Source organism: Sitophilus oryzae, unplaced genomic scaffold (genome assembly GCF_002938485.1).
Source record: "Sitophilus oryzae breed Bouriz unplaced genomic scaffold, Soryzae_2.0 scaffold_1576_pilon_pilon, whole genome shotgun sequence".
Classification (NCBI taxonomy): Eukaryota; Metazoa; Arthropoda; class Insecta; order Coleoptera; family Curculionidae; genus Sitophilus; species Sitophilus oryzae.
Window position 1 is genome coordinate 11,633,684 of NW_022146254.1, and position 18,585 is coordinate 11,652,268.

The following is an 18,585-nucleotide window of genomic DNA, read 5'->3' on the forward strand; positions in this document are numbered from 1 at the left end:
AAATCTTAAATAAAAGATAAATTTTCTTAGCTTCTAAGGATAAGGTTTTCTTGAAAAGAAGTATAACTAGATTTGCGGAATGGGGAAACTAACATATCGTTGGTTCAAGATCAATAATCTTTAAGCCAGTTTAGCTTTTTTTCCGTGCGTTTGCCAAAAATAAGCTTTTTACGTCAAGCGGTTTAAGCAGAATCGTGGTTAAGAAATTACCCAACTTTTTGGAACACACAGTATGATTTTTTAAAAAAATTCAAAATATGTAAAAAACAACAAATAAATTATGCTTGTCCAAGCGTTTTTCCGAAAGACTAACCGTTTTTTAAATAAAAAATATTGTAATATTTGAGGGACAGTTTCACCCCCTTAGAATTCGAGTTTCAGAAAATCCCTTATCTAATCTCTACACCCTAAAGTCACTCTGTTTTCCAAAAATCAGCTTTTTACGTCAAGTGCTTTAAGCAGGATCGTGATTAATCAATGACCAGATTTTTCGAAACACCCTGTATACATTTTTAAAAAATCTTAAAATATGTAAAAAACAAAATAAAATATACGTGTTTTTGAGCGTTTTTTCGGAAACTTGCCCGTTTTTTAAATAAGAAATATTGTAATATTTGAGGGGTGGTTTCACCCCCTTGGAACTGGAATTTCGAAAATAAAAATAAAAAATAGGTAGCGACTAGAGATGTTTAGCATTAAAAAGCGATCAGAGACTGCGACTAAATAAGCCTAAAACCGAGCCTAAAACTGTCTCAAACCTACCGACTGATCAGTGTGCGTTATCCCATTTAATTTGCATTGAGGTACCAAACAGTTTCAGTCAAAAACGTTTTTCAATAAAACTGTTTTGCTCTTTCCGTGTGAGTTCAGGTTCAGACTGTAAAACCACCGTACAAGAACAAGAACTAACTACTAGAACTGTAGAAGATTAAGACCACTTAGTGGTTATTCGCCTTTAGATAGATTGGCTCATTAGGTAGACATTTTCGTATGTTTAAAAATTAGAAAAAGGATGTATAAAATTATGTTTTATAAGCCAACTATTTTACTATGTATTTTATATTTTTTGTTGCTCTGAATTTCTCATCGAAAAATGATGGACACGTGCACCGATCCAAAACGCTTCGCATCTGTTTTGGAGAGGATGAAGAAAAAGGGCACTGAGGAGGCGTGTTACTGGAGACATATTGCCAATGTGGCGGCTTTTTCTAAACGATATATCAGTCCAGAAGGATTAGTTTTGAATAAACAACGCAATCGCACGTTAGTAATAATTTATTTTCAGGTATTTTTGTAACGATAATCCCGGAATGGACCACACAGACGTCAAATCAGTCACTGACTATACAAGGTGAGTCTTGAATAAGTGCAAATATTTTCAGAGCTGGTAGATCTCGATAAGAGAAACATATTTCCTCTACCGTTTTTCAAATCAGTCCAAAATAATCGAGTTATTTTACTTTGAAAATTTAATTAAATTTTGAGAACCATTCGATCTTTTCTGGGTTTTCTTTCTTGTAAATTTAATCTACTACCTATGTTGCCATATTATTAAGAAATTATGTTTTTTAACCAAAAATTTAGAAAACTTCCATTTTTTTTTTAAATTCAAAATTTTCAGATTTTTTTTCGCGAAAAAAACCTCATATTTGTATTTCTGTCAGTCGAAATATACTACCGTTAAAAATATTTGCACTTATTTAAGACTCACCCTGTCTAAAATTAAGACATCTAATTCATTGAAATAAAACTAATATTATTAACATCAAAAATATGAGGGCGATAAAAATTCCCAGTTTTACCTGAAAGAGTCTATTTCGGAGCATATCGTCGATTAGGTTGACGGTTTTTCGGCAGGGGATTTCTTTAGCTAGCTTACAGATCACTCCCTGTCTCCAAACTGTATCGTACGCCGCGGTCAAGTCAATAAAAGCAACTGATGTTTTTTCTTGGCGTTGAAATCCTGCTTCGATGTAAGTTGTTAGGGACAGAACCTGATCTACGTAGCTACGTCCAGGACGAAAGCCAGCTTATTCAATCGGTATGCTCTCTATTAAGCTAAAGTTCAATAACTTTATAATTTCACCACTCATTTCAGCAATCAGATGTAAAATGGTATTTTCTTATACCGATCCTCTGCTAGAAGCTTTCCTCTAATTTGAATTTATACGCCTAATATCCAAATCCCGTAAATAAAACAAAAAAGAAAGCTATTAGGAGAAAATAATTTGGCACAACGGAGGGCCATTACGAATTCATAAGGGCATCTTGTGTCGCGCCTTGGAAATTTTTCGGCCCTCAAACTTTGCCCATTACGGCGTCGTCGAGCAAAGTTTTAAGGGTGTTTTTTTAGGGTGTGAGGAAGATGTTATTTCTAATTTATAAATGGACGAAGTAATGTCTGAGGAATTTTGATAAGGCAGGGCTCGTAATGATATCATTTTTTGGAGTTTAGGGCGTATCGGGCAGATATTATGAGAAAAAGTTTGATATCGAAGCGGGATTTCTAAAACCAATACTTCATGTTGAAAAAAAAAACTAAAGAAGTAGTATGGTAAAAGCCCAGTTACCGTCACTGTCCTAATTATCGTCATATTTCGATATTTTTTCAAAAATTAAGAAACTTAGGGAACAGATTCCATAAAAAATTTTAAATAGTTGTTTTATAATTCTAGAAACGTTGTAATCAATACATCTTTTTTTAAATGGCGCACTTAGTTACGTGGAATAACGACTCGAAAAATCCGAATTATTAATAAATAATTCGGATTTTATACCTAATTGAATTGAGATATTCCCTTAATGTGACGAAAATTGGGATAGTTACCGTATCGCCTTCTTGACACCATCCATCCAGTTTTTTCTTTCCTCGTTTCTTTTTTTGTGGAAGCCAGTTTAGTACCTTCGGAGGCAGGCGCGTTTTGTCCATTCTTCTCACATGTCCAAGAAGAATGCATGAAGTAGGTCAAAGAATGATTAGAAGCTGAACAAATTAGACAAAGAAAATAAATTCCCCCTACTTTGGGTGCCCGCTCACCAAGGGATAGAAGGCAATGAAAAAGCAAACGATCTAGCTAGAAAAGGAGCGAGCTCTCTACTAACTGGACCAGAATCGTTCTGCTTTCCAAGCTGAAACCAACTTAAAGCGGAACCGAAGAGCCTGAAGGACTCCATCCGCAACCTGGAATGCAAATCCTCCAACGGTCTAAGACACTCGAAAAAGTTCCTCAGAACTTACGACCGAGAAAAATTGAAGATTTTCCTTGATTTAAGTATGAACAATCTTCATTCATTGACATAAGGCACCATTTGTCGTTCAGACAACTTGAAGTCGACATTAAATTACACATTACCGACGAAAAATCAGCTCAAACGGTCCGCGTCCCATCTCGATCGTAAAAATGAAATAGCGGCAAGACAATGCCGGGGCAAAAACGTCTCCGACCGGCAAATTAGCGCCGATATATCTGTGTAATTTGCGGTGTGTTTCGCTTTAATTATTGGTCGATGCGGTCGACACGTATCCGCGATTTATTAGCGGGGTAATTTCGGTATAGTGTGTATGTGTGTATGTTGCTACAATACCTTAGATCATATACACTTTGTGGATACCGCCATACCATAGCTGTTTGTATTCAATCATTATTTTTAATTCTGGCCATCAACTTTGTCACCTCACTTTTTGTCAACTTCTGGTGATGTTGTCCTAAATTACAGGGCCCGAGTTCTGTAACTTAGAAAACGCTAAGCGCTTTTTTTATGAATAATGACATATCCATAGAAAAATAGGTTGGCATAACTCAACAAGAGGTTATAATATTCACGTAACATTGACAGTTTTCATTGTTTTATCCACATTTGTCTGTTAGATACCTGAGAATTGCGACGCTGTCAATATGTGCTCAACCGGCACCTACGAAATAACAAGGCCGAACAGCTTATTCGTGACGTCATCAACTGGAGGCATGAACTCTGATTGCATTTGATACTCTTTATACGTATGTAATGGATTTAAACTTTAATTGTACCGAATTTTAAATAAATAATTAAAAATAAAATTTAAAAAAAAACATCAGACTGATATTTCATCTCTCATATTATCTATTATTTATTAATGCTGTAAGAGTGGCTAACTTTCTTTTATTACCGTTTCCAACTCTATAATTTTTTTTACCACAGTAGTTTTTCAGACGTGTATTTGTAATAGAATTATTTTATGACAGTTTTCACAATAACTTCGGAATTATGAAGTACATTGCGGCAAGTACGTAACTGTAGTAATAAAAGTAATAATGTGTTATTACTTTTAATGTAATACAAAGTTATTTTTGATAAAAATATTTTTTTATTGTGAATTCTGAAAATCTCTTCATGACTTTGCAAAGCTTTGTTAAAAATTATATAGTCAAATAAAACTACCTATATTAGTTATTTCATTTTTTGGAAACCTAAGACTGCCTCTAGTAAGATTTTTTATAAGTGAATTTTGTTCAATATCAATGTTGTCTGAAAATGTTTATTTATTTTTACATATATGGCATTTAATTTAAGACAATATAACAGCAACATCCTCTTAAGTAAGCACTAACAGGCATTTTTTCCTTCACACTTACGATATCTTCTTCAGAAATAGTAATGACGATGTTAAACCACTCTGATTCGATTCGATAGTACTTGTATCGCGTGGTATTTCTTTAGAGCAGGTATTGTCATCATAAAATCATAAAAAGAATCGCTTTTTATAGAACCAACAGAAGTAGATTTTAATGACATTAATGTTAAGGTTCTTTTCGCCTTCATATAAATGTCGAACACAAATACTGTACTGATTCCCGGCTAACTGTCTATATTTTCCAAACCTAGTTTCAAGAGGATCAGTTTGACATTTCTCTAGTAAAACATACCTCATATTTAACTCATTAAAACAATATTATATTACTTCAAGCTCAACTTTTTACTCAACTCAAGTTAATAACTTTAATTGGTCACAGATAAAAGTTAGAAATTTATTATTTTCATCACATTTTAAAGAATTTAGTAAATAACAAGCAAGACTAATAATTTGTTCAGTATTTTCAAGTACTATATAGTACAATTCTTTTAAAAGTTCCTCAATATGGCCGACCTAGTTAGGAAAATTGGTAATTTTTTTTTAATGAAAAATAAGTTGGCGTTAGCGAATTAAGAAATTGATTTAGTCTTTGGTTAACAATAACATTTTTCAGGATTGTCAAGTTGACGTTAAAGTTAGGTTATTAGGTGGTTGTCATAAATAAAACATAGATTATTGAAATTATTTAATAAGAATAAAGGTATTTTACAGCAGATTCGAAGAGATTTTACTTAAAGATATTTTATAAACTTTCTCAGTGAGAATATTAACTCCCCTGTTTCTTATATTTCAGTTAAAGGGACGTAAGAACTATAGGAAGTGAATTTTTGTTTTCATGTTTTGACGATATCTGAGAGTTCCTAGAATTATCAAGATTATTGAATAATTATAGCTGTTTAATAAGTGAAATTAATAGAAGACTTGGAAATAGGATGATTCGTTTCATGTTATAGTTTATAGATTACCTCATTTCTCTTAATTTGTTTTTATTTCAGTACAGTTAATCACAAATTGAATTGATGTGTGATAAACAGCTATATATTTTCAAACATCTTATTTAAATAGTTCTTTTATATACTGTTAAACTGTTTCAACTACAAAGTCTTTAGCAAAAAGTTATAAGGTAATAAATTTTGTAGATATAATTTATGAAAATTTATATATAAAGTTTAGAACACAATCCTCTGAGGGAAAAAGACATACTCAAAAACTCATTAAATATACTTTATTAAAAATAACAACATACAAAAACAGCCATGCAAACTGTAATAATCAGAACATTATCCACATACCTACCTTTATTAAATATGTTATGACACTCCTGTCAAGAAAGCCAGAAATGTTTGTTTAAATATTAACTTATTTTAAATTGCCAGAAACACATCAGAATATGTCACAACCACAACTATAGGTTTGGAATCAGTACTAAATTTTATACCTAGTAAGTAATGTGTGAACTAACAAGTATAGGATAAAAAAGAATTATTAATATAGGGTGTACTATACAATGTCCTGCTTATTTATGAAATTACTTTCCTTTCAAATGCGAGGAATACCAGTAAAATAAAACATAATTTTTGATTTGGTTTGGTGTTTGATATTCTAACTACATCTATTACAAACCTTAAGTGCTTTTAGTGAGTAACTGTATTTTTTAACGTCAATGTCTGTCAATGTCAGCCAAGTGTCAGAGTTCAATTGGATTTACCACAGATTATCAATTTGAATGATTTGAACTACAGTCGATTCCAGTCTAGAGATTTTCGTTTTTTAAGCCTCGCATACTGAAGTCCGCCATATTGGGAAGTTTTAAATGAATACAAGTATATTCAACCAATTTTTCATCTTCAGTATCTCCTAAAACTAGTGCACTATCGATTTCATTTAATAATATCGTTCGAATTTTGTATGTTGTTTAAAGAAAATGGAGTTTTTAGATCATTTACCTGGACTGTAATATTTTGGCAGTATAAATAGGTTTCTAATTTCAGATCTAAATGTCCTCTATATTTAATAAATATAAAAAAACGGATTTTTCATCTGTACATGTACATAAATCTTACCAAAGTATACTTTCCTTATCAAAATTCTGATCAGATACGGGGTAGCAGAATGGTTCTGGTCCAGTTAGTGGAGTGTTCGCTCATATTCTAGCTAGATCGTTTGCTTTTTCATTACCTTCTATCCCTTAGTTGGCTGACACCTAGATTAGAACTTGAATTATTATTATTAGGAGATTTCGAATTGATGATTACTGAGTTGATCGCTCTTAAGTCTGCTTCACTATGGAATAAGATTGCTATTTCTTGCTTCTGATAGTTTCTATTGTACGCATCTTTCGACAGCGTATTACTTTCTTGATACTATTCTTTCAAAAAGTATTGATCAATTTTTTCACTTCTACTTTCACTTAAAGTGGACACTAAAACCAAAAATAAGATATGTCATGAAGAACTACTCGTATAATAGTTATGTAAAAGACTATTATACATGTTGGCTTCAATGTTGGGGGCTTGTAATTTTATCCACCAGTGTACATGTGGTCTAAAGTTAGTTACTTGGTCTGTATGGTCTTGATAAGACGGTGCATCCGCTGGTATTATTTATTGGAGAAAAGGACGCCAGCCCGAACGAGGGTTCACTTAATAACCGGCTATTTGTCGTGCGTGCGATGTTTTATGGAAGGCCTCAGGCAGCAATCCCTTTATTTGTTTTCTATGAATCTGCCCCGTTATCGAGAAAACAACAACAAACTTTAATTGTTGTTTGTTTTATGTATCATATAGATATAATAAAAGAAAAGAAACTACATTTTCACTAATAACACCACAAGAAGTTTAATTATATCCGGAAATTTTTTCGACATCATGAATATATTTTTTTAATTTAAGTTTATAGAGTCAGATAGTCAGATATGAATTTTGAGAATTAGTTAGATAGGGATTTTGAGAAGGGAAGATGTCTACAAATACATTCAGAAAGAGAGAAACGATTCGATAAGTTTGAGGAGGTAAATAGATTCACAATTATAGGAACAGTGTTCATAAGGAAACCAAAAGTAACCCAAGAAATTATGTCAAGGATATTGGCAGGAAATAATTGTTCAAACTCACCACAGAGATCTATTAAGAGCAAGAACATCTGTAGAAGTTTAAGAATCAGAATGTATAGAACAATGATACAACCAAAAGTACTACATGCATTTGAAAGGTGGACGTTCAATGTAACGGAAAATTCGAGACTAGAAATTTGGGAAAGGAAAATACTGAGGAAGATTTTTGGAGGAAAGAAAATAAACGAACATGCGGAACAGAAGAGCAGACGAACAAATAAAGCAATTATATCGTGCACCGAGTATAACAGGAGTACAACAGTAGCAAAAGCACAAAGATGGAAATGGACATACTGCCATTACACGCTGACGAGTATTTGATACGCATCAGAAGATGGTCACGCAAGGCGTTTTCTTTCATGAGCTTTTATGTGACTGAAAAGCCCTATACGTGATGTTATCTGTCTACCGCACTCCAGACATTCAAAAATCTCATTGCTTTGTTGCCTCTTTACTTTTTGGTTGTCGCTGTTAACTGACTTTACAATTTTTCTCCATTCCGTTCTATTGTAAGCTGCTTCTAACTACTCATTCTGTTTGTTAATACCCTTTAAGTTATCGTGGAAAACATCCTTGTACATTTTGAGTTGTTCACCCGGCCTCCTTTTACCGTCTACAAGCTCACCGTAAAGCAGAGATTTTGGTAAGCGGTTTTTCTGCATTCTGCATACGTGACCAGCCCATATTAAGCGGGACTTTGTAATCATGACTTCAATACTCCCGCAGTTAGCTTTTTCAAGGACCGATACGTTTGAGACATGATGGAACCATTTTATTCTTAAGAGTTGTCTAAGATGTCTCTGTTGCAACTTGTTTAATGTGTTCATGTGTCGGCGGTACGGCACCCAGGTTTCGCTACCATATAACATGGTGGGAATTATTATTGCTCGGTACACTGCAAGTTTGGAAATGGACATGTAGGACATATTGAAAGAATGGCTGAAACAAGATTCCTATAATGATAATGAAACGCGAAATAGATGAAAAGAACAGAGATGGAAAAGGGATGTTGAAGAGGATTTGAGAAGGATAAAAGTTAATTGGTGGAAGAAAAAAATAAGTGGAAACCTATAATTAATCAAGCCATGAGCCTGTTAGTGTGTTAGAGCTATTTTATATTAATCTAACCTCGCGTGGTATTCTTTAAGATTCTAAAAATTTTAAATACATATTTGGTTTCTTAAATGCACCGAATCATCATATTGTGCCACATTGCCTCCATTAAACCAATCTCTTATCTCTTATAGTTTTCGTGATCCAAATTCGATCCCCATCCAAATGATGGGGCTCCAATTTAGGACAATATAATCTTTCAGTAAATACTTACCAATTGTTTATGATTAAAAATGAAAAAAAAATAAAATAAAAAAAAATAAATAATAATAATAATAATAAAATGTTTCAAAAAACTGTTTTGGGACCATGTTTTACCTGAGGATAAAACAGTTATACGATATTTCTCAAACAAACCAATCGATTCTAAATATTTTCGTTCATCTTCAACATCATTTGTAGTACTGCCTATCGACTTATTTTTTCCTTTTCCCAAACAATGACGACCGACAAGGTTTTAAACAAGAGTTCCCCATCGAAAAAATAAAACAAATACTTATGTCGGCTACGCAAATATTGAATCAAAACGATTTTTATTTGCCAAAGGCATAGTTCCCGAACGGTGGTAGTGGTGGTGCTGGTGGCATTCTTCTTGTTTAAACAAATTTGTTCGTTGCGACGCCGCCGGTACCGCCTCGTCGTTGTGTTTTCCGGCATGGTTCCAAGACGTTTCGAGTCAATATTTGCTCGGCTTCAAGGGCAGGTAAGCGGTCCTGTTTGGATAGGCTAGGATTTTTCTACTTCCTACCTGAAGAATTGTATAAAATAGGGATGGATGCATCTGAAAATAATGTATGTAAAGAACGGAGCCATATTTTTCTATGAATATTGAGCAAACAAAACAACAAAAATAATTTTATGTGGAAAAAACTACAATCAATGTTTTTTATATACAGGGTGATTTGCGATGGTGGTAGGACTTAAAGGTATAAATTGACCTCCCTGGAACCGAGTGCCTTTAACGCTGCTTGACTGTCTGTGAAGATAGCCACCGAATGATGTGTTCCTTATTATTCCTTCTAGAGGTGGAAATTCTAGTTCCTTAGTTCTAGTTCCTCCAGAGGAATAGTTCCTTGAACTAGGTCTTTAGTTTACAATAGTTCCCGACTAACATTTACATCCCCGTTACTTGGTAATGGGTTTCGTTGTCAGTCTCAGAACTATTCACAGTATGATCTATAATAATTTTTATAATGTATGAAATATAACGACACGTGTAATTGTGTATGTTAAAAACATATCGGTAAGTTTTACTGCAGATAAAAAAAAATAAAAAAGAAACATTAATCACAAATCAATTGGAGCAAATAATACTGTTGCGGACCCGTGTGGACTCGACCTAACCTAACTATATGTCCCGCCCTCAGATGACCTTAACATCGCATTAAAGAATAGACACCGTAATGATTCATTCGGACGTTCGAGAAAAATCGAGTTCCACTGGAATGAAGTAGTACATACGAGAACAATCAAAACCTTCTCTATGCACCTAACGATCTATGGACTATTCTAGAAATCTTTAGCTGTGGGTATAAAAGCCGGCGCGGCGGCTGGAGCCTAGAGAGGGCAGTTATAAATAGACGAGTACAGTTGAAGCGCTAAAATTCAAAAATAAATTGTTAGTTATAAATCGTTTGTAAATAGTTCTTTAAGTCTTTTATCGTTATTCTCTTTGTTAATTAGTGTTAAATAAATAGTGTTTAAATAAATTGTGACTTTCTATCCACACGGAACCGACGAAAAACGTAACAATACGAAGATTTTACGAAAATTTTCATTTTTCCTCATTTCAAGCTTTTTGTTTTTGTCTAAAAATTCAGAATATCTACTTCGTTTTATTAGATATTCCTTAATTTTAGGGACCTAAAGTGAAACATTCCCATAAAATATTCAAAGAACAGACTACAAATCAAAAACAGTAAACGATTTTCTGTGGTAATTACACGGGCTGTGGCAATACGAGCCCTAACAACTATATGTTGGGACAAAGTCATATTTTGGAATTATTGCCCTGGTTTTTCAAAATGACTGAAACATATATATTTAATTTTTAAATATAAACATAGCCATATATCCTAAACAACTTGACAATATTTTTATGAATTTGTAAATCAATCCATATTTACAGTAGCGGATTTTGTTCATAAAAGGACAAATTTGCCTGACAACTAAATGTTGGGACAAGTATTTTTAAATAATTAATATCATAGGCGGCTTAGCTATAAACGTCACAAATGTCGCAAACTCTTTACTTCAGCATTGACAGCTTGTAAGTGACTCGATACTTTGAGTAGTGAGACTTACTGTAAGTAATTTTAATTTTTTTAATTTTCAATTTTGTTAATTTAATTCGAAGTAATGGTCCGTGGAAAAGCTACAAATCAAAAACTACGCGAAATTATCATTCGTCAATACAGTACGGGAAAAACAATTCGAAAAATTTCTGATGATTTAAGTATTCCAAAAACCACGGTCTTTAATATAATAAAAAAATACGGCGAATCTGCCAGTGTAGGCGTTAGAGGTAAAAGTTCGGGAAGGCCAAAAGTTGTATCTCAGAGAGATTTACGAAATTTAGTAAAAATTTGCAAGTCTGCGAGAAGTACTTTTCGCGAAGTAACAGTTAAATGGAATACTGTAACTGGATTAAATATATCAAGAGAATGTTGCCGAAAATATATCCATAAATGCGGTCTGGGGTTTTACAAGGTAAACTTTATTTTGTGTGGATAATCAATTACCTGAAGATTATTGATACAAATTCTTATTTAGGCCAAAGAAAAACCGCTACTGACAGAAATTCAAAAAAAAATCGCTACAATTAGGCAAAATCTAAATTATCGTGGACACAAAATGATTGGAATAAGGTCATATTTAGCGATGAGTCTAAATTTGATGTTTGCGTTGGAGATCATCGAAAAGAATAATACGAAATAAAGCAGAAGCCTTTCATAAAGATTGCTTAAAGGGGGTTGTTAAATTTCCTAAGGGGATTATGGTTTGGGGTTGCATGTCAGCAAGAGGTTTGGGCAAATTAAATTTTATAGATGGCACTGTTAACGCCCAAAAATATCAACATATACTTGAGACCTCACTTTTGCCTAGTGCTCAAGAATTGTTTCCAAACGAAGACTATATTTTTCAACAAGAGGGAGCATCGTGCCATTCAGCATAATCAACTAAAAATTTGTTCGGTAATAATAATATAAAAGTTCTATCCTATCCTGCAAGTAGTCCGGACCTCAATGTTATAGAAACTGTGTGGCATAAAATGAAGCAATATTTAAGAAACCACCCTCAACGAACAATTTTTGATTTGCGGACAAAACTGCAGGGAATTTGGGATAATTTTTCTCCTCAGATGTGCCAATCTTTGGTAAATACAATGCCATTAAGAGTTCAGGCAGTTGTTAAGGCGAAAGGTGATGTAACTCCGTATTAAACAAATTTCTTGTTGTGCTGTCCCAATATATAGTTGTCAGCAAATTTGGCTTGATTTTGGCAAAATAAGCTATTATCAAAAGTGATTTGTTTGCAAAGTTATAAAAATATAGTAAAATTGTCTGGATAATATTGTAATGTTTGAATTTAGAATAATAAACAAAATAAATTGAGTCGTTTTAACAAATTACTATTTTTATTGCAAAAAAAGACCTTGTCCCAACATATAGTTGTTAGGGCTCGTAGACAAGGCGGAATCCATCGTCGTCGCCTTGTATTATATCTCGGATCTGCCGACTGAATAGATTCCCGTGAACTAGGTCCGGATCCGATAAGATACCGCTGGTACTCTCCACGCCTGCCTAACATCGATCGCGCTGGCCTATCCATACGTAAACTAGTCTTTTATTTAGTTCCTCTAGGTCCGGATCCGATAACATACGGCTGGCACTCCCCACTCCCCACTTAGCATCGGGCTGCGATCACGCTGGCCGATCCGTCGCCGTCGCATATTATTATATATCAGTCACGGTCCCGGAATAGGTCCTGGGGAACTAGTTCTTTGAGAAACCGGGAGGTAGTTCCGTTCACTTCGGGGCCGGAATAGTTCATTGGAATTAGTTCGTTCACGAACTACACACCACTAATTCCTTCTACAGAATAGTGGATTGCCGTTAAGTCCGCCTGGAAAATTGTGACATAACCGTGGCTTACCGAGGAAAGATATTATTTGTTTCGGCCCTACAATTCCAGTTACGCTCTTCCGATATTCTTGAGCCATATGTATACCAGATTGCCTCAGCTTTGTATTGAAGTATAATAGTATTTTACTTTTCTTTATGTTCTTTTTGCTTCTAACTATGGGGGGAAGAGATATACATATACATCCCTTTTCTGGCAATATAACTAAACAATTTTGTAGAAGTAGGTATACATGTTTTCAGTCAAGGATGCCTCAGATTTTTTTAAATTATAAACATTATGGACTTTTTATTTTAAGCTAGAATTCTTCAAATGTATCCCTTTAGACAACATTTTTCCTTTCTATTTCAAAAATCTAATCTGTCTAATCGATATTTGTCTCAGCGATCTGCTTCTGTTTCTTCTTCTTTCACCCAACGACATCTCCCACCTGCTCCAGCTTGACGTCTTCTGAAACAGACCGACCGCTTTGAAAAGGGTTTCGACGTAAAAAATCCATTTCGAATAACAGTTTTAACTCTTCCAAAGTAGATTTGTCCGGTGATAAATTCGTGTGTCGCTTGGAAGAAAGATCATCGGCGATAGGCGAACCGGAATTTGTGTTTGTGCGCTTGTTTTAGGGGGAATTTTTTCGTCAGAAATAGTCGAAATAAATTTAAACACGATACGGCTTCAAAATGCTGCCGGCTCGATCGATTAAATAAATATTCTTCTTCAGCTGTTTTTTTTTCCTTTTTATTTTATTTTTGGGAATCTTTTTCGAAATATTTTACAACTGTGATGAATGTAAGAAGAAGTATCAGTTTCCATAAATACCCCTTTGAATAAAATGAATTAGAAAAAAGGCTAGACGTGTCTTATTTCGCGTGTCTATAATACCATAGTATAAGGAAACTAGTAGTTTTACTCCTTGTCAAATCCTTTGTTCTTTTTCTGCCACTTTATATGACCTTGTTCTCGCCTCCGTAGCCGACGACGAAGTTGTATAGTCGTGGTCTATTAACTAGGCAAAGTATAGACGTGGCACTCGCCATAGTTTCACAGATATGTATTTAGGAAAATATGAGTTCACAATAAAATAAAATAAAAAAAATGATCATCGAGTAAAAACTTGCTTGATAACAGAATATTTTCACATTTCGTGTAGGTAACAATTCTTCTGTATCTGAAAATCTTCTGATGGGAAGAAATGCAGAAAAAATATATAATGACATATTTTTATATTATTATCTATTTCAGAGATTTTCTACGACTTTTTTTTGATTTAAAGCAAGTTTAATTTTCTGTAGATAACTGGATTTGGCATAAAATTATGCTATAGTACACTGTCTTTATTTAAAGCACACTGCGGTGTTGCCAATCTATTTCTTATTTACTAAAACTTTGGTTAAAAACATTATATACGAAAAGTGGTAAAAAACTAGATGAATATAACTTTATTAATACTTTGCTATGTTTTCTTAAACATGAAGGATATCGGAATAAATTCGTGTAGAAAAATTTACTTTATCGTATGCAGGATATTTTTTATGGCGTCACCAAAATCGTAATATTTAAAAAATGTTGTATCTCATTTTTTTTAAATGCAACACCTTGTATATTATTTTTCTTTCATATGTAGAATTAAAAGGTGAACATTTTTTGACAAGACAAGACAGACAAAGATCATATTAGGTGGCTTTGAAAAAAATTTACTGTTGAAAGAGCCATATGTAATATAATACTGCGAATATCTGCGACAGCGGTAAAAATTTAGAAACACTTTAAATTAATAAAAAAATGTTCACTTTTTAATTCTGCATCTGACAGAAAAATAATATACAGAATGTCGCATTTAAAAAAGTTGAGATATACCATTTTAAATATTGCGATTTTGGTGACGCCACAAAAAGTATATAAAAAATCAAACTAACTTTACTATAACTTTTTTTGTGACACCCTGTATATAACAAAATATTTTAGGATACACCTCTTTATAAACCTTGAAACATATGAATAAAACTTTTTTCACATCTTCGACAACGACGACGATGTTGGACTTCCTCGCACTAATGGGCCACCCTGTATATTTACGGCGGTTTAAAGCTAGGTGTGGCACTTTTCTTCCCTCAAATATAAACTCAATATTTTGTCTATAATATTTTGAATAGTGTTATATTACGACCACTTATAATAAAAAATAAATAAAAAAAAACATTAAAAAATACAGTCCGCTAAATTTATAAGAGATTATGCTATTATAAAATTGTTTCAATTAAAAAACATGAATAATTTGCGGAGACTTTAGATGTACAAAATATTTACTGTAAAATTGTTTCAAAAACCAATTTATATAAATTATCTCGTAAATTATTATTGGAATAAAAATTTTATGGAAAATCTCCTGACCAAAAAATATTTTCATGCGCAAATTTGAGACAACCTGTATATCTAAAAAACTATTTTTAAAATCTGCACACATGCTAAAAAAAATAATAACATTTAATTAATTACATAATATCTCAGCTTCTAAAATAAACAAATACAATTAAATGTTAATTGATAATTACTATCAGCTTGCCGATTTACATCCGATGGAAATCTAAAAAGACTCAAAGAACAATTTTTTGAATTATTTCCACAATTAATAGCAGCGCACAGTAAGGCACTCATTTTTTGTCAATCCGTCCCTGTGCTCGGACGCAACGCTCGAACCTCACAGTTCGACGGACCGAATTTCACAACTGAAACGCTTTGCGACCTGCCAGCTTGCAAAAACTGGCAGAAAATATTTGCGAGAGTGCAACTACTCTTTTCCTTAAACTATGATAATACCGTATGAACGACGATAGGGCTTGACCTCGCCAAAATTAACATTGATTGTCAATTCCCAGCCGTCTTTGACGCTGTTTTTTTTTAAATCGTTTGGTACATTGAAAGAATTTTTAAATAGCATTTTTTTAAATGAAAGGTCATGTCATGATATGTGAATATTTTTAATGTTATTTCCATATTTGGTTTCCCTGAAATAATAATAATAATAATTCTCTTATATTATTATATTTCTCATTAACATTCCAACTAAATTTCTGTCACACACTTTTAATGAACTTTCTTAAGAAAACCAAGCTCATTACCTCACCTCATAACATATTCGTCACGCCATCCGATTTTCCACGGTTTTTCCACCAACGCACCAGCCCGCGTTATCTCTAAGTTGGAAAATAAGTTTTCCTTTCCAGATTATAACATGAATTAATTTAGATGGCAGTGTTAGGTAATTTGTGGCAGTGTCGTGAAAAATAATATTAGAATGCTAAAAGAAATAAATAAGTTAGGAATGGTATTATATAGAAAAATGGTATTTTATGCGAGTGAATTAATTTCGGGAGACGATAATGCAATTTTATCGTCGTGTATAAAACAACAAACAACAAACAACGCTTTATTGTGCAAAAAGCCAAAACAGCTTCATCGACAAAGCACTCACAAACAACAAAATCACAAAAAAATACAAACAACAAAAAATACACAATACAAATAATACAATTCAAAAAAATTTAAGTCTTTAAAATTACAAAAAGAATATACATGGACAATTTTAGAACAGTAAGCAGTAAATAGATGTAATTTTAAAGTTATAAAATATTAAATACTTGACCTTTGACCAGTGTGTGAGATGATCAAAATATTAAAATTCAAAATTGTTCATAATTAAACATCAACAAAAAAGTCGTTTACCGCATATAGGGCTCTCTCCAGTAGGTATGATTTTAGAGCTTTGCGAAATGCGGGAAAGAATGAAAGCGATTTGATATTCAAAGGCAGATGATTGTACATTTTTTGGCATTGTACAGTATTGAACCTTTAACTAGTTCTGAGCTCGGGGTTGGCAGATAAAGATCGTGCTCTGCATTCCTAAGTGGATAGTTATGAGATGGCCTTTCGGGAATAGCAGATATGTGCTTGTAGATTAAGCAAACGGATTCAAGAATGAATAAAGAAGGAAGAGTCAGTATTTTCAATATTTTAAAGAAATTCTGGCAGTGAGTTCTACTGTTCAGTTCCAATAAATATCGAACTGCTCTCTTTTGAAGTCTGAAAACACGATCAAATTTTGTTGCGCAGCAAGTACCCCAGAATGGAAGGGCATAACGAAGATGTGACTCCAAAAAGGGCATAATAGGCTATTCTAGAGGTTGAGAAGTTAAGTTCCTTAGAAACTGATCTTAGCGCAAAACAGGCAGCGCTTACTTTCTTTGATAGAGCTTCAACGCGAAAGTCCCATTTTAACGAGTTGTCTACAAGAAGTTCTAAGAATTTCACAGAGTCCACGACGTCAATAGTAGTGTTATTAAGTACAAAAGGTTGTATAGTACTTTTATATGAAAAAACTTTAGTTTTTGATAGGTTGAGGCATAGGAGATTAGAATCGCACCAAGATTTAATGGTGCGTAAGTCACTGGATATAGTATCATATAGTGCCGCAACATCTGGGCCGCTCCAAGTGAAAGTAGTATCGTCCGCAAAGAGGCAGATTTTACCGCTAATGTCTAGATTTGCAATGTCGTTGATAAACACCAGAAACAAAATAGGCCAAGTACTGAACCCTGAGGGACACCACATTCTATAGGCTTACAAGAAGACATAGACGTATCAATCCTCACAAGCTGCCTTCTGTTGCCAAGATATGACTTAAGCCATTCGAGCGGCTCTCCCCTGAAACCATAGTATTGCAATTTGTTAATTAAGATATTATGATTTTAATCGAAAGCCTTAGAGAAATCACAGAAAATTGTAGCTGTAGAGTGATGGTTATTTAGGCTAGAGTATACATTATTAAAAAGGTCGAACATAGCATCATTTGTGCAACTGTTACTTAGAAATCCAAATTGATGGGTAGTAAGTATTTTTTATTTAAGGACAAAAAGATAGAAACCTTTTTTTAACCAATCTTTCAATGATCTTAGATAATGTGGGCAGGAGTGCAATTGGGCGTTCGAAGCTTCATCTTTATCACCTCCTTTATACAGAGGAATAATTATTGCTGTCTTAAGGCAGTTTGGAAAAATTCCTTTTTGGAATGACTCGTTAATTAAAGTAGTAAGATGGTTTAATGTGCATTCAGGACGTTCAGAGAACATTTTGAGCCCATCAGTCCCAGATGAGGATTTGTTTTTAATACTATTAATTGTACTACGGAGCTCATCTAATGCTACGGGCGTGAGGAAGAAACTGTGTAAATTTTCATTTGCTTTAGGGAGATATGAGAGTGAATCATGGGAAGGAGTTATGGTGTTCACTAAATTTTTAGCCACATTAACAAAGTAAGTGTTTAAATCTTCAGGTGGAATTAAAGACTGTGCCGGACGAAGAAGTCTTATTCCTTAAGTCATTTACAATAGCCCAAGTCTCGTTAGCGACATTACCGGCTTTGGCTAGCCTCGCATTATAATAAATGTCCTTGGCAGCTTTCATAGTCTTACGATAAACCTTTCTATAAAGTTTCACGTAATTATGAAAGAAGACGCTGTCCGTGAATTTCTTACGGTGAGATAATGAGCGCATGTTCTTTGCAGATATACGCAAGCCTGTAGTAGACCAGGGTATACCTTGTTTACTTTTG